At 45.0% G+C, this 23,359-nt stretch overlaps 1 protein-coding gene and 1 pseudogene across 1 annotated transcript in view; one reads left to right on the top strand and one right to left on the bottom strand.

Moving 5' to 3' along the window:
- PEX7 (peroxisomal biogenesis factor 7) overlaps positions 1-23,359 on the top strand; it is a 103,916-nt gene that overhangs the window by 55,243 nt on the left and 25,314 nt on the right. The gene's annotated exons all lie outside the window — the stretch shown is intronic.
- On the bottom strand, positions 397-946 carry LOC143841138 (ubiquitin-like protein NEDD8 pseudogene; annotated as a pseudogene).

Below are 23,359 nucleotides of genomic sequence, written 5' to 3'. Positions count from 1 at the left end.
CACCTCACCTGGCTTGCTCTGGCTATATTATCAGGAGACAAAAGGCAGGAAATAAAGCACTCTCCAGCCTTGTGCTCCTTCAATGCTGGCTGGAGCTTCACCCGACCACCCTCCCCCCCATTCAAGTGGGAAGGAAACCAAAAATTTAAACAATGCAAATGCAGAAGGGCAATGTGTTTAAAATTGGGGGAAAGGAAGGCTGTAGATGCGGGTTTAAATAGACCATAATTCTACACGATTTACAGTGGGGGGAAAAATGTGAGTGCAGAATGTACCCAAGAGGGCATGGGAGGACTGTTAATCACTTCTTACATGCAAACAGAGAGGGAGATCTGTCCATGGTAGAGCACAGGGAAGGGTTAGGGAGAAGGGCACAAAAGGAGGGCAGAGAACCCATCATTGCAGGCCTCCGCTTGCCATCATCAAGATCAGATGAAGCACCAGTCCACCTTTGATCTTGTAGTCAGCTGCAGTTTTCTCATCATTCTTCTGCTTGCCATTGTAGATCAGCCACTGCTGTTGGTGAGGAATGCCTTCTTTTTCTTCCCCCTGCTCCTTTATTCTCTGTACCTTGTTTGTGGGCTCTATGTCAATCTGAGTCTCTTTGCCGGTTAGGCTGTTCACTTTGGACAGCATCATGACCACCTCTTCACCCACTAGACACCCACCCCTGACCCCGGAAACAACTAGAGATTATATGCATTTGTTGTCCTGGTAGGCAGTTGTTCTAAATTGGACACACAAACACTTGCTGCTTAGAGTTGCTATTTTGGCATTTTCAAGTGCTGGTTAATAATATGTGGATTTTTCTGTTTAAAAATTGACTCAGTTGGAGATTTTATTGGCTATCTGCCATAACAGATGCTCTTGATAAAATAGCTTTTCAACTAACCAGTGTCTTGCACAGTGATGCCTTTTTCATAAATGGAACATTCCAGAAATAACTTATTTGTCAGTCTTTTGATATCACCATACCATTATTTGTAATAGATACTTTAATCTGTTTTCTCTCACTGTATAGTTGTATGTCTTCAAGTTTTTTCATATCAAACTCATCAAGTCACAGGGTTTCAGTGCATTGTTAGGGCTTCCAAACTGATTTTGATAGAATACAGATTAGTTGTAGTGATACTTAAGAAATCATAATTTGGAGGGACGATTGATAGCAGTGCTTTTAGCTCTCCAAATAATCAAGGCACATTTCGAAATGTGAAAAGCAGCATTCTTGATTCTCTAAACAGATTTAAATATCCACTGTTGTACAAGAAAAGAGAATACAATAAATCTAGATTAGAAGGGAAAAAACTAATAATAATTAATTTTGCATGTTTCACAGCCAAGAAAATGCAGTCGTTCCATGTGCGTGCTCACATAGGAAAACACCTTGGTAACTCCAATCAGTATTTGTGAACACATTCTAATTGCAATCTTGGGCATAACTCCTCATAAAATCACTGGGACATAATTATGCATAGAGGAAGACCAGTGACAGAAAAAAGTAGCCTTTGTCTGATTTAATTGCTAGACGTCCTATTTAACCAAATGGCATGATAGTTGACAGTTTCTACAAAATAGAACTGCTGTTTTTCTCCTCCTAAACAGGTAATGATCTTTAATGAAATAGCTCTGGGGCATTACTAGTAGGTTTGGAGTAGGGATCAGAAAAGAAATGAGATTCAAGGGTATAAACCTGAATGTGTTTGAATCTCATTTTATTAAATGTTTTCTTTCCTTCATTGTGGCTGTTATGTTCTATGGTTTTACTTAGAAATCGTTTTGTGTTTACATAATATCCCAAAGTATACTTTGGGTATCAAGTATACTGTGTCATAATGCATGAATTTAGCATAGTTTGAATGTTATGCAATGGAAGGAAAATGCCAGATTGCAACTTCTTGCAGAATTTGGCAGATGGCAGAATCTAGAAGACTGCATAGTGTTTCTACAAGAATGCTTCTGTAATACTATAATTACTATGCAGGGAATACTGAAGAAGTTTGGTTCCTTTAGAAGATAATGTGAAAGGCCATTTAATGCACAATAATAAAATAATATAAACCATCTGCTTAGCTGTAACTTGTTTTTGAATAAAAATAATATGAAAAGACACAATTACAGACGCTTTTGCCAAAACATTTTACTGAAAGAAATGACACAAATGTATAGGACTTTTCTAGTTTATACTAGGGACAGAGGCTAAAAGTTAGATTAAGAATGTTATTTCAAAATCAATTTTTGTGAAACACTTTTCACTGGGAGATTGTGTCCTCTGTCTGCTTTGTCCTCTGACTGCTTTGATTCTTCAGTGAATTATCAACCCTTACAACTTCTTCTGTAGATTAAGTTGTACTAAGAAAGAATCATAGAATCATAGAGTTGGAAGGGGCCATACAGGCCATCTAGTCCAACCCCCTGCTCAACGCAGGATTAGCCCTAAGCATCCTAAAGCATCCAAGAAAAGTGTGTATCCAACCTTTGCTTGAAGACTGCCAGTGAGGGGGAGCTCACCACCTCCTTAGGCAGCCTGTTCCACTGCTGAACTACTCTGACTGTGAAAAACTTTTTCCTGATATCTAGCCTATATCGTTGTACTTGAAGTTTAAACCCATTACTGCGTGTCCTCTCCTCTGCAGCCAACAGAAACAGCATCCTGCCCTCCTCCAAGTGACAACCTTTCAAATACTTAAAGAGGGCTATCATGTCCCCTCTCAACCTCCTTTTCTCCAAGCTGAACATTCCCAAGTCCCTCAACCTATCTTCATAGGGCTTGGTCCCTTGGCCCCAGATCATCTTCGTCGCTCTCCTCTGTACCCTTTCAATTTTATCTACGTCCTTCTTGAAGTGAGGCCTCCAGAACTGCACACAGTACTCCAAGTGTGGTCTGACCAGTGCCGTATACAATGGGACTATGACATCTTGTGATTTTGATGTGATGCCTCTGTTGATACAGCCCAAAATGGCATTTGCCTTTTTTACCGCTGCATCACACTGCCTGCTCATGTTTAGTTTACAATCCACAAGTACCCCAAGGTCTCGTTCACACACAGTGTTACCTAGAAGCGTATCCCCCATCCAATAGGCATGCTTTTCATTTTAGATTAAAAGATTAAAATAAAGATTAAAAGATTAAAATATTCACCCTCTTGAACACTGCATGTATGTTCTGTTTATTAGATTTATTAGAGCATGTTTACTCTGTTTTTCGGTTCTAAGACTTTAAAAATTACTCACGATAAAGCAAAAATATACTTATTTAAAACTCATAACATTAAAGACAGCAGCTCTGTAACCAAACCATGCAATTTTGTAGCCATTAAAGGCTTACTGCAAAAGTATAGTTTTCAGTAATCACTTAAGAGCAACAAGTAAGTGACGTGTCAGTCTCATGGCAGAGTACCACCACTGAAAGTTATTGGTTCTTATCCATAAGGCCATTCACTGTCTGCGGCCTGCGTATTTGAGAGCTCGCCTTTCTATCTATACTTTCTGGAGAGCACTTCACTAACACCAATCAGCTGGTGCTCTCTGGCCCCAAGGAGGTACATCTGGCCTCAACCTGGGCCAGGACATTTTCCATCCTGGTCCCCACCTGGTGGAATGAGCTCCCACATTACATATGGACCCTAATGGAACTGGTACAGTTTCACAGGGCCCGTAAGAATGTACTCTTCCATTGGACTTTTAGCTGGAGCCAGTGAAACAGTAACATCAACTGGGCCCTCCCCAGCAGGATGTTGCCTCCTGAATACACTCTAGTTCTGAAAGAACCTTCAAAAACTGGAACTGTTGATGCTACCACTTGGTACTTAGATTCAGTACCCAGATCATTGCTGCTATAAACCAATTAATTGCTGTTAATTGAATTAATAAACTGTTTTAATTCTTTTGTGTCACTTTATGTGAATGAGATGTTGTACACCACCTTGAGATAGTCTGCTGGGAAGTTGGTGTAGAAATTAAATAAATTAAAAAATGAAAAACCATACACCAGTCTGATTGCTGACAGTGATAACATATGAATAATCAACTCTGAAGTGGATCTCAGATCTTTGTAGACCCTGTATAATCCATGAAAAGGATTTTTTTAGTCATCAAGCAAAGTCTGCCTGGTGCTCCATTGGACTCTGAATGGAGGACACCTAGATTAGGATGGAACTTCCATAAATGAAACATCAAGTGGAATGAGCTTCAGTTCCACACTCTCCATGAGAGAATACTTCTGCCCTCATGTTTTTATGTTGGCTTTACTCAGTGTGTGGAAATGAGCCATTTGTGGGTTTTTTGGGGTTTTTTTGTCAACCACTGACACTCACCCATGCCCACATCCATCCTCTCCAGTTGATTCCATGCTCCCCTTCTGCCTTCCCCTTCTCTTTCTCCTGAGGCTTTCTTGCTCCCGTTAAAAAAATAAACAAACAGGAATAGCTATCAAACTCTGAGGAATCTGTCTTCATGCAGCGACTGATATATAGATATTCTGATTCATATTTCTTGGAATAACTAATAACTTGTATGGCATATAGTAGACCTGTACATCACACTTTTAGACCCACAGCTTCTAGGAAAGTTGTTAACAATAGTGTGGTTAAAGCATTCTGTGTAAATAGGAAGGCTAAAACTGACAATTCAGCATATTCAGTTCTTGTCAAATCAATCACAGTGCCGCTGTAGAATTATCTCTAGAAGATCCCTCCCTCATCCATAATATATTTAATGACACTGCCCTCTTAACTTCTTAAACGCTTTCCTTCTCTGTTTCCCCTCTAATTGCTTTCCTTTTACTTGGTTCATTTAACTGGGGGAGGAGGGGGGACACAGCAGTAATATCTCTCTTCCTGTCATGTGTGCCATGAGTCTTGGCTGCACAGTAAGTCCAAGAGCTCTGCTGAGTCCAGTCTGCTGAGTTAAGCAGTCTGTCATATATTAATTGCTTAATTTTATTTATATTTAAAATATGTTTCTCACAGAATCCTTCATGGAACGTAAAGGATGCTTTTTATGGGATTTTGTTCTGAATACTTTGCCAGTTAATCTTCAGAGCCTGGACATTCAGCTTAGCTTACTGCAGAATTGAAGGGAATATGTGACTTGTTTGGTCAAGTAGTGTTAACTGAACCAGAAGATAAATCATGTCAGTAGCCCTGTGGTGAAAAGCAGTCTTTGGATAAGCTCTGTGTTTTGATAGAATTTCGGTCTGGATGAGTCTTAATGTATTTTCCTTCCCAGATACTCTTGTGTATTTGCTGTTGACATTTTATCTGGTGCTATCATTAAAAACGAAGAGAGTTGTTGTTAACTCATGTGCCCCTTACGTAGGAATGAAAAGCATAGACCTTTGTATTAAATGCTACATTTTGCCATAGGGACGTCTTTATGCCAAGACATTTTTCTGAAGTCATACCAGGGGGTAACTGATCAAGCTTGAAGCTATGAGCCTTTTCTGTATCTTGCAGGGTGGGGTGGTGGGCTGCTGCCAGTTGCATTGAGGGGAAGCTGTAACTTCTGTTTAACACCCCTCCCCCTTCTGTTTGCCCAGTTTAACTGCCAGGACATGCAAGTAAAGCCTTTGCCTCTGCTTAGCAGGTTTGGTTGCAGAAAACAAACAAAAATCAGGGAAATGACGTTTGAATTTCTGATCAAAAATTGATGGTAGCATCAAAGCATTCTATATGATGTGCATTTCTCCGTTTAGCCTTTTGAAAGGGATATGATTGTTAGTTTCCATGTTTTATTAATAAATACACTTGGAAGGATCTACATCTAAATATCACATATGGATGGGAAACTGTAATGCAGGCACAGATTTCTCCTGTTCACTGGAGCTTTTATTTTAATAAAGAGCAGGGTCCTGATAATTTATCTGCAGATGCCATTCCTTCCCAGTTGAAATGTATGCCAGTTGCAGATATGCAGGAGTCAAGAACATCAAGAACTTTTTTCAACCTCTGTTTCTACAGTGTATACATTTTAATAAAATTTTAATTTTAATACAAAATTTCATTTATTCTCATAGTTAGATCTCATTTCCAGTGGAAATAAAACCTAACTGCATGTAATATGTTTATTCATATTTGATCACCCTTGCCTTATGCCCATTATCTCTTTACTAAATTTAAATTTTATGTATTTATTTAAAACAGGTGCAGAAAGCAGTGAATATTTTAAAAATGGGCAATTAAAACTTGCATTTTTCTCAGGATTAGGGCTTTCTTTCTGCTTAAGTTTCTTGATAAAGAGATATGTGTAGTGTATACATAATAACAAATCTGGATTGTGTTTAATGTGTGAAGATATTTCCCTAAGTGTTTTGAATTAGATGTCTATTAAGCTATTAAGCAAAATAATTAAATAATCTGCTCTTTAGTACTCTAGGCCAGTGGTCCCCAGTGTTTTTATCACCAGGGACTGGTCAACACTTGACAATTTTACTGAGGCCCAGGTGGGGGTAGTCTTTTGTCAAGGGACATCACCGCCGCCGCCTGAGCCCCTGCTCCAGTTGCTTTCCCACCGGCGCCCCTGACTTCCCGCCGCCCGCTGCGCAGTGCCATGCTGAGGGGGAGCCCCAGCCATGGCAGCCGCTGGAGAGCACCAAAGTTAAGCTGGCAGCAAAGTTGCAGGGCAGCCCCCAAGGCAGCAGCTGGGCAGGAGGATGAGGAGGAGCTGCGGCCCAGTATTAACTGATCTATGGACTGGTAGCGGTCTCCGGCCCGCAGGTTGGGGACTGCTGCTCTAGGCCATCAGAATTTCAGAATATGATTATGAAAACAATTTGAACCTATAGTGTTATTCATAAGCTAGATATATTAGTTGATTATGGTGAAGTAATATATACAGAAATTCTGTACTGGATTATGATTAATTAATGGATGCAGCATAGGCAGCAGGCAAGCAAGCAAGCATCCATAAATACATTCTTATTGTTGGCCCAATACCAGCCTAATAGCATTTTTAAATTTATCTATTCACACAGCTTGTATGCCTGTTGTGCACTGCTTGTACCCAATTCTTTCTTTTTTAAAAAAATTAAGTGAAGCCAGAACTCTTAAAAATCTGCTTCTGCTTTAAAGTGATAATTCTTAAAGACTGAAATTAAATGGAATAACTTAATGAATCTATAATTATCCTTCAAGTTTTGTTCTTCAGAATTATGTAATATTTCTCAAAATGTGATTACTGTACACAAAATTGCTAAAATGAAGCACAGATAATTTGTTATTTTTTAAATATTATTATTATTATTATTACTATTACTATTACTATTTAAATGTTTATATCTTGGATTTCTCCCTGGAGACAGAACCAGCAGAAAACACACCCTCACATGATGCATAAAGTGAATACAAATAAAACCTCTGAATGTTGAGGTTCCCATTAGTCACCATGGCTAGTAGCCATTGATAGACTTAACCTTCATGAATCTATGTAATCCCTTTCTAAAGCTCTTTATTTTTGGCCCATTATGCACGGGCCATAAGGCCCACGCTTGCGGCAGCAGCGCTTCGGTTAAAATCACTGAGAACGCACGCTGCCGCCACCAGCGCAGGCACCTCCTGGCCCAGGTGCTTCGGAAGACCTGCATTAAGTGAACGCGGGATCTTCTGGAGCTTCCTGGGTAAGCCGGGGCTGCGGTGGCCCAGCGCTGTGCATAATCGGCTGCGCTGGGCCTGTCGGGCCACCCAGCCTTGACTTGCGGTGTCCCTTAAGGGATACCGCACACTCCTGTGAGCTCCATGGCGGCATGGAGCTGGCAGGGGCGACCCCCTGCTCCCCCCAGCCCCTCCCCACCTCCCCTGGCCACGCCACTGCACTTACCCCAGCCAGCCCTCCTAACCCTGGCGTAAAGAGCGCGCACACTACGCTGGAGCAACCCAGCATGCCCCGCTCCCGTGCGTTCACAGGAAACGGCGGGGCATTGTGCCCCATCGCAATGGCACGGTGCCAGCGCGCGGAAGCTGGCGCTGTGCATAAAAGGCCACTATGGCCATCATTGCACCCTCTGGTAGCAAATTCCACATTTTAATCAGTCTCTGTGTAAAGTAGTATTTCATCTGTCCTGAACCTACTGCCCATCAGCTTCATTGGATGCCATTCTAGTATTTTGGGAGGAGAAAAATGTTTCTTTGTGGAGTCTTTCCACCCCTTGCATAATTTTATAAACCTCTAACATGTTCCCCCTTTAGACCTCTCTTTTCTAAACTGAATAGTCCCAAACTCTTCAGCCTTTCTTCATAGGGAAGGTGCTGGAACCTCCAAATCATTTTGGTTGCTCTACCCTGTATTTTATCCAGCTCTGCTTCTAATCTGGTGAACTTTATCTAGAGCTTTATACAGCTCTGCTATCCAGCTTGGTGTAGTGGTCAGGAGTGCGGACTTCTAATCTAGTGAGCCAGGTTTGATTCCCTGCTCCCCCACATGCAGCCACCTTGGGCTCACTACAGCCCTGATAAAGCTGTTCTGACCGGGCAGTAATATCAGGGCTCTCTCAGCCTCACCCACCTCACAGGGTGTCTGTTGTGGGGAGAGGAAAGAGCGGCATATAAGAACCAGGTCTTCTTCCGAGCACAATATTCCAATTGAGGCTCTACCATAGATCTCTACAGAGGTGTTACAGTATCAGCTGTTTTGTTCTCATTCCCTTTCCTAATAATCACTAACATAGAGTTTGCCTTTTTCACTACAACAGTGCACTGGGTTTACAGTTTCATTGAGCTTTCCACTACAACTCCAAGATCTTTCCCCCTCTCATCTCAGGCTATACTTGAAGCTGAAATAATAAATCTCAACTGGTGGTTGTTTTCACTTCTTTGCCATGCATTTGGGGTACCCTTTCTTAGAAAGGGTTCCCTCTGTAATACAACTGCAGGCTATTTTTAGGCCCCAAGAAGGTGGATGAAACTTGGACCAACTGTATTGTTGTAGCTCATGTCTGCCCCACCAAGCTGACAGGCAGCTCTGGTTCTTGGTTTCTTCCTTTCCACAAGGCAGCCTCAGCATTATTGCTACTGCTTAGTAAGAGAACACTTTGTAAACTAATTTGTAGGAGACAGCATTTATTTCTAGCTCTTCTGTTCCTGTTTCTGTATTTTATAGAAGAAGGAGAAGAGCTGTTTTTTTGTACCCTGCTTGTTACTACCTGAAGGAGCCTAAAGGTGTTTTACAATCATCTTCCCTTCCTCTCTCAACAACAGACACCCTGTGAGGTAGGTGGGCCAGAAAGAGCTCTTACAGAACTGGCCCAGAGTCACCCAGCTTGCTTCACGTGGGGGAGTGAGGAATCAGAGCCAGTTCTCCAGATTAGAGGCTGCTGCTCTGAACCACCACGCCAAACTGTCTCTTCAAATTAGAACTTATATCCAATGAACGTCTTGACCCAGAATGGCACACAGCACTTATTTGCATGTTCCGAGAATCCCACAGGCAGTTTCCACATTGCTTTCATTTCTGTTTCTTCAGGGCAAAGGTTTAAACAGTGCCTTGGAGCTGAAATCTCTTACACTTGGAAAACCTTGGGAATTCCTAATGAAAACAGTTCAGTGATCCACTCTAAAAGTGTTTATATAGAATATCTATATATCTGTGAAAATTAAATCTCAGTTACAATGAATGGCTACAAATATACTGTAGCAAAAAGTATAATCCAGAACAATTTCTGTACTTTAGATGTAAAAGGGGAAATATCTCATCTTTGATGCTCAATTAAAGCTGGTTTCTGGCTCGAGACATAAATAAAGACCTGCTTAAGACAGCTACCTACCTTTTTCTTGTGGAGAATAATAACCAAAGATGAGCTTTAACGCTGGCCAGCTGCTCTGCCCTGCCCTGCCCTGCCCATGGCTGTTTTGGAAGGGCATTACAGGAAAGTTCCCCTACTCCAGACGCTGTCCTTGTAACAGTGGACATGTAGAAACCAGAGAGCATGTCTTCCTCTAGTGCCCCTTTTATAATACAATCCGAGGCAAATTATTATAACCGATTCCAAGCAGCTATTTAGGACTGTGATCAAGGGAAAAGATAAAGATTGCTGCTAAATGATGGGTAAAGCCAAACAACTGTTTACATTGCAAAATTCTGTGCCACTGCCATTAAGATATGCAATACCTTTTAAAGGTAAATAAGCATTCCTATTTTATACAAGGTTTTAGATGTCAAGTATTTTAAATTTAATGGAATCTTAAATCTTTTTAAAATTGTTTAAATTTTTTAAATTCAAATGTTTTTTAAATTATTTCTTTTATTATTGTTATTTTATTGGCACACCACGCATAATTTTCAACTGTACAGTTTGAACTGAAATGTCTTGTATCTTTTTACTTGTAATGACAATGGTTATACTGGTCTAAATGACTGCAAATAAATGTCTTGTCTTGTCAATTAAAGCTGGACAGGTTAAGAATGCTATATAAATGAGGTTATTTCTGAACACCAGCAATGCTTGAAATAACCTTTGTACTGGAAAGTGCAGAGAACCTATTTGCATTGAGCAGCAGGTAGCACAGTCAAACAAATTCTTATATTAGTACCTGTAGAAGAAGAAGAAGAGTTGGTTTTTATATGCCACTTTTCTCTACCCAAAGGAGTCTCAAAGTGGCTTACAATCACCTTCCCTTTTCTCTCCCCACAAGAGACACCCTGTGAGGTGGGGGAGGCTGAAAGAGCTCTGATATTACTGCTCAGTCAGAAGAGCTTTATCAGTGCTGTGGCGAGCCCAAGGTTGCATGTGGAGCTGGCTGCATGTGGGGGAACATGGAATCAAACCCAGCTCGCCGGATTACAAGTCCACACTCCTAACCACTACACAGCTGTAGGTGCTGTAGCAATACAAATATTAATTTGGTATCTAATATATTACAAATATAGTCAACGGATGTCTCAGGATGATGTAGGATGATATTTTTACCTGGTTCTGTCTCCATACAACTCAAGGAGGCATACAGTTGTCCATCATGATTGTTCAGTGCCAGTGGGATTTGAGTTCTGTGGGTTGTGGTAATCAGTGCAGGCCTGGAGGAGGAAGAGGTTCCATTGCTATCAATAGGACAATCATTCTACACTCTACAAAAACATTGTTATGCAAAGTTGACTCAGCATCTCCACTTCATTTTTTCAGGGAAAGTGGTTGAAAGTGGGCTAGTAGAGCACCTTCTATATCTAGGTAACATAAACTTCTTTGATCCTTTTCAGCCAGGTTTTAATTTGGCCTTTGAACTGAGACAGCATTAGTGGCTCTAGATTGATTTGTCAGCAGCAGTAAAATCTACTTCTTGATCCTCTGTGTCTTTTGAAACTATAGGTCCGTTTATTTTTTAATTGGCTTGAACATCTGCTTCAGGAGTGTGGACTGATGTTAATAATTTTTGTCTAATCATATGCAGAAGAAGCTCATTTTGGAAGACGATACACAAACTGACCAGTGTCCTCTAAAGTGTTTTTGTTACACTAATGCTGATTTACCCCTATATGAAATGGATGAGAGAAGTCACCTGGGGCTTGGAGTCCGTCTGTCACAGCATCCAGCTTCCCATGATGCCCCGCTTGAGGTATCTGGAAGGGCCACAAGGAAAGGGTGAAGGCAGCAACACCTTTTCCTTGCTGTTACTTCCAGAGGCAGTATGCCTCTGAGCATGGTTCTTTCATTTTTCCATAAGGGCTAATAGCCCCTGTCTGTTCCCCTTCGAAAGCTGTTTCTATGCTAGTGGCTATTGCTATGTCTTGTGGCAGTGAACTCTTTAAATTAGTTTCATATTTTAAGAAGAAGCACTTTATTTCATTTGTCCTGAACCTACTGTCCTTCAGCTTCACTGGATGATCTGAATGACAGTATCTGGAGTTCTCAGTCCATGTGAAGTTAGGATCATTTTGTATCATTTTCTGTGTACTTTGAAATACATTTGCTACTTTGTTGTCCACACACCAAGTTTGGGAATAACCTTTTAGAAATGCTCTAGGGTTTTCTGTGGTCTTCACCATCTTGTTAAATTTACTGTCAGACTTGGGGCCACTTACTGTTCATTCCTAATTCTGGATCATTTATAAAGAAATTAATTGGAATAAGTCCCATTATCAATTTGTGAGGACTCTGTTGGTTATTGTTGAGTTTAAATCCTAATTTTCAAAAAACTGGCTTTTCCAAATATTAGTCTCTGAAATTCTTTGGAATTGATATTTGACTATGCATTTGTTTTGCAGCTTAAAATAAATTTCTTATTTTTTGCATAAACCATAACAAGTATTCCTTCTTCAACAGGACATACTGGGCTTTACCAAAATGAACTGCTTTGGAAAACTATGAGCAGTTTTAAGTGTGAGTCAGCTGTGCATATCTCTCTGCTGTTTGGAAATGTCCTTGTTGGAAAAATGAGCTCTTTTCCCCTAATACTAAGAGAATCTAAAGAGGGTGGTTGCCATAGCACACCTATTATGTGGCCACCATTCTGGTCATGTGATTTGCCGAGAAATGAATGACGACAGCTTTAAACAAATTAATTCAGTAGTCTCTAGTGTTTGCAGTGTTCCTCAACTGCTCCTACATTGCATTTTGCATCAATGGTTGTTTTCCGCTTCCTCTTTGGTAACCACTCTAGTAGCAAACCAGCTGTGTACATTATGGAAAAACATTACTCTTTGTGGTAAGCACATTGTGTCTTATGTGAGGAGAGAGGGGGCATTAAACTGGGGACTCTTTAGTAAGAATTTTATAGAATATCAATCATCCCACTGTACCACCAGGGTTCTTTCATAGTGTTTTTTTAAACTCAGCAATTGAATATTATTATATCGATTCAACATTTTAACAATATCTTTACTGAATCCCCAGCTTTTATATTTTAAAAAGTAATACTTTAGCCCTTTTGTTGCAGAGTTATAATGTATGCAACTACCATCAAGTTTCGACTGACTTATGGCAAAGGGCCTTGAAGGCACAGGAGATGCAGAGGCAATTTTCCATTTCCTTCTGCAGAGTCTTCTCTTTCACCCAGTTACCAGCCTAGCTTGCCTTCTGAGTTCTGATGATTTCAGTCTACACCATGCAACCTTCTCTTCCAAAGACATATCTCCACAATGGCTGCTTCCCCGTGTAGGATTTACCCACATTTCAACCACCTGGTTGGTACCCTTTTTCCTCATATTTCCACATGACATCATCCTCTCCTTATGTTCAAACTGTTAACAGCCCATTCTTTACATACATGACAAAACTGCTTTATTTTAAACTACTATTTTAAAAAGCAATTTCTGGACAAGACAGCAGTACATGAATTTTCTTATATATGAAGTGGATTTACAGGGCATTAGTTAAGCACTTGATTATTGCAAGGGGCTAGTCCCTAGCAACAATTAGAATAACACAAGATAATTCCCCTCCTTTTAGACAGAGGGAGGGGATTGTTGGAAGCAGGAGAAAAACCTGTTTCCAAGCATCATGAAATGGATGTAGCCTCTGTCTACAGAATCTAGTTCAGTGTAGTTTTTTAAGGCCGTGGTCCCCAACCTTTTTATCACCGGGGACCACTCAACGCTTGACAATTTTACTGAGGCCCGGTGAAGGGGGGGGGGTAGTTTACCCCTCTACTCTCAACCACTGCCCTAATGCTCTCTGATCGCTATGGTAATGTTTAAACATCCCTTCAAAATAAGATACAGACATGCCACAACAATGAACATAAAGAACATTTTATTTTCATGGAAATTTTAACTCATGACAATGACAAATCAATGGGAATCCTGAGCTTGTTTCTCTGCAACAAGATAGTCACATCTGGGAGTGATGGGAGACAATGACACCCGAAGTGCGTTATAAAGGGCCGGGGGGGGGGAGAATGCGTCCTTCGCGGCCCACCTCCAATTAGTCGACGGACCACATGTGGTCCGCAGCCCACAGATTGGGGATCGCTATTTTAAGGCATATATGTCTTTTCCCGAAGAATCTAGCCTCCATTTCACCATCTTTAACTTCAGCCCCAGAATGAAACTTAATGTAAGTAAAAACCCTCTGCTGTTTCCTTATTTTTTTCAAATAAGTGCCATAAGTCCAGTGATATGAGGCTATTGTTAGTCTCAGATTGTGGAGTAAAAATAATTAAAATGGCATGGGAAAGTTTAAAAGGAGCTGTGAAAGGTTTCATTCCTCGATGGTATTGATTTGAAATGGAGATCGGAGAGCAGGCACACATTAGCGTACCCAGTGCACAAGGGGGGGGGGATTCAGTGCTGTATGTAAACAAAAAAAAGGGGGGAGGGATTGTCAGCATGGAATGAAATTGACATGAAATGTAAAGAGAGAGGGATCTCATAACCTCCATGCAGTTGGAGCTGCTCCTATTGTCCAAAGGTCCTCTGCTGCCCTAGAGCTTAGCTGCCACTTCTGCTGTTCCTACTGCTTCAAAAAGTCCTCCCAGAAGGCAAGCAGGGGGCTGGCTCCAGGATCCTCCTCCCCTGGCCTCGAATGGGTGCCAAGACTTCCACCTGCAAAAGACTGCAGAAAATGACTTGTTAGGAACAATCGGTGCCTGGGATAAAATCCAGACACGTCCAAATGCCTCAATATCACTGCCCAGTTGGCTGGGAAAAACCTTCTAAGCCCCTGAGCTAACATGAAGCATTACAGAGGAACCAGACATATAAACATTAATTGAGTTCAGATCCCCATGAGCCTGATATAGTTCAGTTGAACAGCATCTGTCCCAATCATGATTGAAACAAAAAGGAACTAGAAGGCAGGGATCCAAAGGGAAAGATGGCGAATGTGCAATGTGGCTCTTCCAAAACTTCCAGAAGGAATCAAGGGGGTGGGGGTTAGACCCCTCCGACTATGAATGTACACTAACTGCTTGGTGGTATGAGTGGCAAAGGGAGGCTGGACACTTGTTATGGCCTTCCCTTTAAGCCCGCTAAGCCTGGCCACAATTAAATGTGGCCAGCTGAGTAGCTTCCCAGTAGCCCTGCAGGAAGAGAACTGAACTCCCTCTTTGTTCTGCTGGTACCCTCCTTACCACTGGGAACAGCAGCTGCATGCCCAGGTATGTGGCACTGCAGCTGGATCTGTGTGATTTTTTTTAAATGGCCAAATCTCCCCACGAGTGACAAGTGACATTCTACCCCAATTTTAAAAAGTTTTTTTTTTAATTGTAGCTGCAGAATAAATACATTGGAATAAAAAGAATGGTGCATAAAGCAAGACGAAGAAGAAGAAGAGTTGGTTCTTATATGCCGCTTTTCTCTACCCGAAGGGGACTCAAAGCAGCTTACAATCACCTTCCCTTTCCTCTCCCCACAACAGACGCCCTGTGAGATGGGTGAGGCTGACAGAGCCCTGATATCACTGCTCGGTCAGAATGGCTTTATCAGTGCTGTGGCGAGCCCAAGGTCACCCAGTGGGTTGCATGTGGGGGAGCGGGGAATCAAACCCGGATCGCCAAGTTAGAAGTCCACACTCCTAACCACTACACCAAGCTGGCTCTCCACAGAATCTGCAGTCCAGATTAAAGGCTTACTGCTCTGAAAATCTCCAGTAAGATGTAAGAGTCTTGTTTGTCACAGTAAGGCTGTATTCAGATACCATTATTTCCTGGGGTTCATGGTCACTGTTAGTTCAGTAGGGTCCCCAACCCCCGGGATTCAGACCGGTATCAGGCCATGAACCCCTCGGTACCAGGCCTCAGGGGGAGGGAGGCGCTCAAGCCTAGGCCCAGCAGGTGCAAACGCACAGGCCCGCGGGTGCCACGCTGCGGGGGAGAGGGAGGCACGGGCGACGGCATGGTCCACAACCTTTTTCAGGCCAGGCCTTTCCGGGGACCGGGGGGAGAGGGAGAGCGGCGCTCGCCATGTGGCTCTCGCCAGCAGGAACAAACGCACAACCTCAGAAGAGGTTGTTCAAGTCTCTTGCATAGAGGCTGTGAGACCTCCATCTGTAGATATGCTTCTTATTCACCACACACAGAGACACCTTAGGACAGTGTTCCCCAATCCCGGGGCCGTGGCCCGGTAGCTGTATATCTACAGATGAAGGTCTCACAGCCTCTATGCAAGAGACTTGATCAACCTCTTCTGAGATAAAACAATTAGCCTGGCTGAGATAACCAGTTATTCGGTCCTTCAAGAACAAGTGGTAGACATATGAGGCACTTTGTACAAAGCCTTCTCTGGAAGTCTTTTGGTTAATTGTCTTTGTAATCTGGAAAGTTTCTCCATTGAAGTTTGACCCTACAATGACCCTAGAAAGAGATAATAGCTTAAACAGAAATGCCTTGCAACATAATTCTTCTACAGAATTATTTATAGTACTAGTTTCAAAGCCCCTTTATAAAAAGGGGTTTTGAAAGGGGAGACCGGCAGGGAGGGAACCCCCAGCAGGCGCGCTTCGCGCGACTGCTGGGGGTTCCCTCGGGCGGCGGTCTGACGCTGCGCGAGGCGCTTCGCGCCTCCCGCAGCGTCAGACCGGCAGGGAGGGAATCCCCAGCAGGCGCGCTTTGCGCGACTGCTGGGGGTTCCCTCGGGCGGCGGTCTGACGCTGCGCGAGGCGCTTCGCGCCTCCTGCAGCGTCAGACCGGCAGGGAGGGAATCCCCAGCAGGCGCGCTTCGCGCGACTGCTGGGGGTTGCCTCGGGCGGCGATCTGACACTGCGCGAGGCGCTTCGCGCCTCCCGCAGCGTCAGACCGGCAGGGAGGGAACCCCCAGCAGCCGCGCTTCGCGCGACTGCTGGGGGTTCCCTCGGGCGGCGGTCTGACGCGGCGAGAGGCGCTTCGTGCCTCTCGCCGCGTCAGTCCGGGAGCAACTGCGAGCCGCGCTGCGCGCGGCTCGCAGTTGCTCAGCCTGGGAATCGGAGGGACCAATCGGCAGGCGCTTCGCGCCTGCCGATTGGTCCCTCCGATTGTCTGTCGTGAGGAAGGGTCCAACCCGGACCCTTCCTCATCACGGACAAAGCCCACCTCTAGGGGGCTTAACGAATTATATAGTCCGTGGCGCCCGTGGCGCCACGGGCTGTTTAAAGATATGTGCCTCCTTGTCTTAAACCTAAGAAAAGCTCCAACCTTTCTGATCCTCTAGGCACCTTTGGAATTTTGAGAGGGGCCGATGAGCTTTACCCCAAAATAGCTTCCAGAAGAGTCAGAACCAGACCAAATATACTCATGTCCAGTTTGCAGATATGAAGATGACACTCGGGTCTATCTCATACTTAACCTGAACTAGTATTTCAATGCACTTTTGGAGTGGATGCTGCATAAGAAACTAAAGTTTTAATCTTGATGAAGGGGACTTAGGGTGTCACCTGTTTTGAATAGGATTGCACTGCCCTTGAAGGAACAGGTTGTGCAATGTTTTGGCAGTGCTCTTGGACCCAAATCTACTGCTAGATAAGAAGGTATTAGCTGTGACCAAGAGTGCCTTTTACCAGCTTTAGATGGTTAGCCACCTCTGGCCTTCTTTTTCTTTGTGCCATTGACCCACGGTGGGGGGGGGGGGGAGACAGGAAAGGTTTTACTGGGAGTACAATCAATAAAATGGGACATTCACACTGTCCCCCACCTACCAGTGAAAGGATGCAGCAAATTGCAGTTAGGTGGGGGAGAATAGTGTGATGCTGTACTGAAGGATAAGCTTTCTGAAGTTAACATTAGAAAATGTTTTCAGTTTTTGGGCCCAAATTACCCCCAGCTTAAGGCATTTTCTTCTAAACTTCTGCCTATGTTTGGGACAATGTACATTTGTGAATAGCTCTTTTCTGTAATAAATGTCAATAAATCAATGCTATGTTCTCAGCTTACAGATATGCACCTAAACAGCATAGCCAAGATTGATACAGCACAGACATGGACTCCAGATATTGTACAAGTGCTAATGTTTTAAGCCGTAATGGAAGGGCAGTATTAAAATCTAAGAAATGAATAAATAAGCATATTTGTATCATATCATACTTCATAAAAAGCATTGGGTCCTTCCAATGACATCTTGAATGTTCTAAAGCCCCCAGAACAAGGCCTGCTGCCAGGAGGCTTTGGAATGTTCAGCACAAAGCAGGCAGGGTGCGTGTCAGCAGCAGCAGAAGCAATTAGGTATCTGGCTTTATATTTTACAGTGGGGGTCATCAACCTCCGGTCCGTGGCCCGGTACCGGGCCGTGAAGGCCTCAGTACCGGGACACCGCCGCCGCACGTGCATCTGCCCCCCCCTGCAGCGAGAAGCTTGCCAGGCTGCGAGCGAAGTGGCTGCCAAAGCAGCTGCGAGCAAAGTGGCCCGGCTAGCTTTTTGCTGCGAGAGGGGGCGGAAGAGGCATTCATGGCCGCTGGCACACCGGCAGATGCAAATGCGCATGTGTGGAGCTGCTGCACATGCGCGGCAACTGCGAGTGTGCGTTTGCACTCCGCTGCCGCACGTACGCAGCACCTGGGCTGCTGGCTCTCTCCCACCCCCAGAGAACGATGGGGGCAGCCCAACCGGCAAGGCCAACTCATAGGGAACCAAAAGTAAAAAGATTCAGATGCCTTTATACTAACGCCTGAAGCATGGGCAATAAGAAGGAACAATAAGAGCTGGAACTTCTCGTGCTGATGGAAAGGTATGATCTAGTAGGCATCACAGAAACTTGGTGGAATGATTCTCATGACTGGAATGTAATGGTGGATTGATATGAACTGTTCAGAAAAAACAGAATAGATCTAAGAGGTGGAGGAGTGGCACTGTATGTGAGGAAAGGGCTTACCGGTCAGGAAATTCTAGTGAAGGAGAGCATATCTACAGTGGAAAGCATCTGGGTGAAAATAAGCGAGGGGAAAACAAACAGTGTGGTGGTTGGTGTCTGCTACCGACCGCCTGACCAACAAGAAGATGTGGATGCTGCACTTTGTGAGTAGCTTGAGAAAATATCCAAGCGGCAAGACCTTGTCATCATGGGTGACTTCAATTTCCCAGATGTGTGCTGGGAAACAAACTCTGCGAAGCGTGCTCAGTCATGAAAGTTTCTGACCTGCCTGGCTGACAATTTCATTTATCAAATGGTAGAGGAACCCACGAGACGTTCAGCCATACTGGACTTAATACTGACCAACAGGCAAGAGTTGGTGGATGAGGTGAAGGACATGGGGACCCTACGGGGAAGTGACCATGTCCTCATAGAATTCCTTTTGAGACGGGGAGGCAAGGAAGCTTGTAGCCAGACACGGATGTTGGATTTTCGTAGGGCAAACTTTAATAAACTCTGAGACATGATGAGTGTCATACCATGGACAAGAATGCTGGAAGGGAAGGGAGCATGTGAAGGGTGGGCACTACTCAAACAAGAGCTATTGCATGCTCAATCAATGACTATCCCAGAAAGACAAAAACACTGCAGGAGCTCTAAGAAGCCTATTTGGATGAACAGAGAACTTCAAGAGGAACTAAGAAAGAAAAGGAAAATGTTCAGGAAATGGAGGGAAGGACAGAGCTCTAAAGAAGAGTACCTACAGGTTACTAGGCACTGTAGATCAATCATCAGAAAGGCCAAAGCTGAGAGTGAGCTAAGATTGGCCAGGGAAGCCCATTGTAACAAGAAAAGATTTTTCAGTTATGTGAGGAGCAAACGTAAAGTAAAGGAGGCAATAGGCCCACTGTTGGGTGCGGATGGGCAAACTCGAACGGAAGATGCAGAGAAAGCAGAAAGGCTTAGTGCCTATTTTACATCTGTTTTTTCCCACAGGTCAAAGGGTTTAGCAACATCTAGAGATGGCAATAGCCAACGGATAGTGCCTGGGTGGCAGGTTAACATGGATAGAGAGGTTGTCGAGAGGCATTTAGCTGCACTGGATGAGTTCAAATCCCCTGGGCCGGATGAAATGCTTCTGAGAGTGCTCAAAGAACTTTCCAGAGAACTTGCACAGCCCTTGTCCATCATCTTCGGGACCTCTTTAAGGACTGGAGATGTCCCGGAGGACTGGAAGAGAGCAAACGTTATTCCGATCTTCAAAAAAGGGAGGAAGGATGACTCGGGAAACTACAGACCAGTGAGTCTGACCTGTGTTGTGGGGAAGATAATGGAGCAGATATTAAAGGGAGCAATCTGCAAACATCTGGAGGACAATTTGGTGATCCAAGGAAGTCAGCATGGATTTGTCTCCAACAGGTCCTGCCAGACCAACCTGGTTTCCTTTTTTGACCAAGTGACAGGTTTGCTGGATCGTGGAAATTCGGTTGATGTCGTTTACTTGGCTTTTAGTAAAGCTTTTGACAAGGTTCCCCATGATGTTCTGATGGATAAGTTGAAGGACTGCAATCTGGATTTTCAGATAGTTAGGTGGATAGGGAATTGGTTAGAGAACCGCACTCAAAGAGTTGTTGTCAATGGTGTTTCATCAGACTGGAGAGAGGTGAGTAGCGGGGTACCTCAGGGCTCGGTGCTCAATCCGGTACTTTTTAACATATTTATTAATGATCCAGATGAGGGGGTGGAGGGACTACTCATCAAATTTGCAGATGACACCAAATTGGGAGGACTGGCAAATACTCCGGAAGATAGAGACAGAGTTCAACGAGATCTGAACACAATGGAAAAATGGGAAAATGAGAACAAGATGCAATTTAATAAAGATAAGTGTAAAGTTCTGCATCTGGGTCAGAAAAATGAAAAGCATGCCTACTGGATGGGGGATACGCTTCTAGGTAACACTGTGTGTGAACGAGACCTTGGGGTACTTGTGGATTGTAAACTAAACATGAGCAGGCAGTGTGATGCAGCGGTAAAAAAGGCAAATGCCATTTTGGGCTGTATCAACAGGGGCATCACATCAAAATCACAAGATGTCATAGTTCCATTGTATACGGCACTGGTCAGACCACACCTGGAGTACTGTGTGCAGTTCTGGAGGCCTCACTTCAAGAAGGACGTAGATAAAATTGAAAGGGTACAGAGGAGAGCGACGAAGATGATCTGGGGCCAAGGGACCAAGCCCTATGAAGATAGGTTGAGGGACTTGGGAATGTTCAGCGTGGAGAAAAGGAGGTTGAGAGGGGACATGATAGCCCTCTTTAAGTATTTGAAAGGTTGTCACTTGGAGGAGGGCAGGATGCTGTTTCTGTTGGCTGCAGAGGAGAGGACACGCAGTAATGGGTTTAAACTTCAAGTACAACGATATAGGCTAGATATCAGGAAAAAAAATTCACAGTCTGAGTAGTTCAGCAGTGGAATAGACTGCCTAAGGAGGTGGTGAACTCCCCCTCACTAGCAGTCTTCAAGCAAAGGTTGGATACACACTTTTCTTGGATGCTTTAGGATGCTCTGGGCTGATCCTGCGTTGAGCAGGGGGTTGGACTAGATGGCCTGTATGGCTCCTTCCAACTCTGATTCTATGATTGAAATCTTTTAAATCCTTTTATATTTTCCTTTTATATTGTAACTAGTGATCAAGCCCGCTGTAAAATAAATACAGCGGGTGCTAGGCAAGGGAGCCCCCGGCAGCCACGCTCCACGCGACTGCCGGGGGCTCCCTTGGGCAGCAGCCTGACGCGGTGAGAGGCGCTTCGCGGGGGGGGAGGGAGAGAGATCCCCAGAGTAGCCACAGATCCCCTAAATCCGCTCAGGTAAGAGGCAACATAGACATCAGAGTTCCACGATTAGAACTTTCCGTTTCTCCTGTACGTTTTTGCCTTGTGTGCAACTGACAGCTGGAAGCAACAGCAGGCAGGGAAAGAGTTACGCCCAGTCCATTTCCAATTCAGATTTGGAAATTCCTGGGGGCTGGGGAGGGTCTGATGCTGAAGAGCACATCCTCCAAGCAGCCATTTTCCCCAGGGGAATGGATCTCTGGTCAGGTTGCCAGCCTCCAGATGAAGCCTGGAGATTCCACACCAACAGCTGAGCTCCAGGCTACAAACATCAATTTAGCTGGTGAAAAGGATTGCTTTGGAGGGTGGGCTCTGGGCATTATGACCCCCCTCCCCTAAGATCTGTTCCCATCCCAAATCTGGCCCTCCACTGGTTCCCCCCCCCCCAAAAAAATCCAGGTATTTCCTAACGGTTGGAAACCCTAAATTTTCTGAGATATCTCAGACCCCACTTGGAGGTGTGGAACTCTCCATTATAAAGCTCTCCTTGGGGAGATCTAGGAAGAGTTTTCCTGCCCCTGATCTAATACAGCTCCTAGAGGTGAGCAGGCGTGGAAAGGTTTAAGAGCCCCCCCCCTCTTCCTTCGAGTGGAGCGCGGCTGCCGGGGGCTCCCTGCCCGGGAATGGATCTCTGCCCAGGAATGGATCTCTGGTCAGGTTGCCAGCCTCCAGGGGATCAGCCCTCCCGCTGCCCCCTCCATGCCCGAACACCCCCCACCCAACCAAATTCCCTTTCCTTGCAGGCGTACATCTCCCCTCGCCCCCCTCCCCCGGGAGAAGGCCACCCCTCTTCTTCCTGCCTGCCCTCCTGGGCAAGCCTCTCGAAGAAGCCTGGGACGCAGCGGCGGAGTTTCCCGGGCAGCTGCCTCCCCGCAGCCCCTCCGCCCGCCAGCCGCCTGCTTTCCCTGCGGCTGCCTGCCCGGCGGGCGCCCACCTGCTGCTGCTGCTGCTGACAGGCATCTCACGTGCTGTCCTGGGGCAACTCTTCCCCGTCGTCTGCAGAAGCCATTTCCCGCCTGAGCCAGCCAAGGCCTCTCCTCCAGCTCTGACTCCGCCACGCTACTCACGCCTCCCTTTGCACCACGACAGGCTCCCGCTGCTCCTTGCCGGCGATCCACATCCCCTTCTGAAGGCTTGTTTGCAAGCGCTCGCCACCTTCCTCCGCCGCGGGTCCCGCCGGCTGCTCAACCACGGCGTGCGGAAGAGGGACTTCCTCGCCTGGGAGCTCATTTTCCCCGCTAGCAGACTTTAGAACTTTAAAGTTCTGCTGTTCTAAAGCGCTAGCAGACGGGGGCAGGCGAGGGGCGGAAGGCTACCTGTAAGAGGAGGCTGCCGGCGGTTCCGCAGCTCCTGACGGGTGCTCCTCGGGGCTTGCAGGTTTTTTTTTTCTTTCAGTGGCTCCTCGGCTGTTTTTCTTGTTTCAGCGGAGATGAGGGCAGGGAGGCGCTGGCAGCCGCACTGGGCGGCTCCTGACGCGGCTCATCGGCGGTTTTGGGCTTTTTTCTTTCTTTCTGTATTCGGTGGCTCCTCGGAGGTTTTGTTTTTCAGTGGCGATGAGGTCAGGGAGCCCAGGCCGGCAGCTTGACGCGGCGAGAGGCGCTTCGCGCCTCTCCGCGCGTCAGGCTGGCAGCAAAGAAGCCAGCGGCTGTGCGCGGCTCGCAGTTGCTCGGGGCTGGGAATCGGAGGGACCAATCGGTAGGCGCTTTGCGCCTGCCGATTGGTCCCTCCGATTGTCTGTCCGGAGGAAGGGTCCAATCCGGACCCTTCCTCATCACAGACACATCCCG

The sequence above is a fragment of the Paroedura picta genome, chromosome 1 (assembly GCF_049243985.1).
Source record: "Paroedura picta isolate Pp20150507F chromosome 1, Ppicta_v3.0, whole genome shotgun sequence".
NCBI classification, from domain to species: domain Eukaryota; kingdom Metazoa; phylum Chordata; class Lepidosauria; order Squamata; family Gekkonidae; genus Paroedura; species Paroedura picta.
The sequence above is the reverse complement of the archived record's forward strand: the minus strand, read 5'-3'. Positions and strand labels throughout refer to the sequence as shown.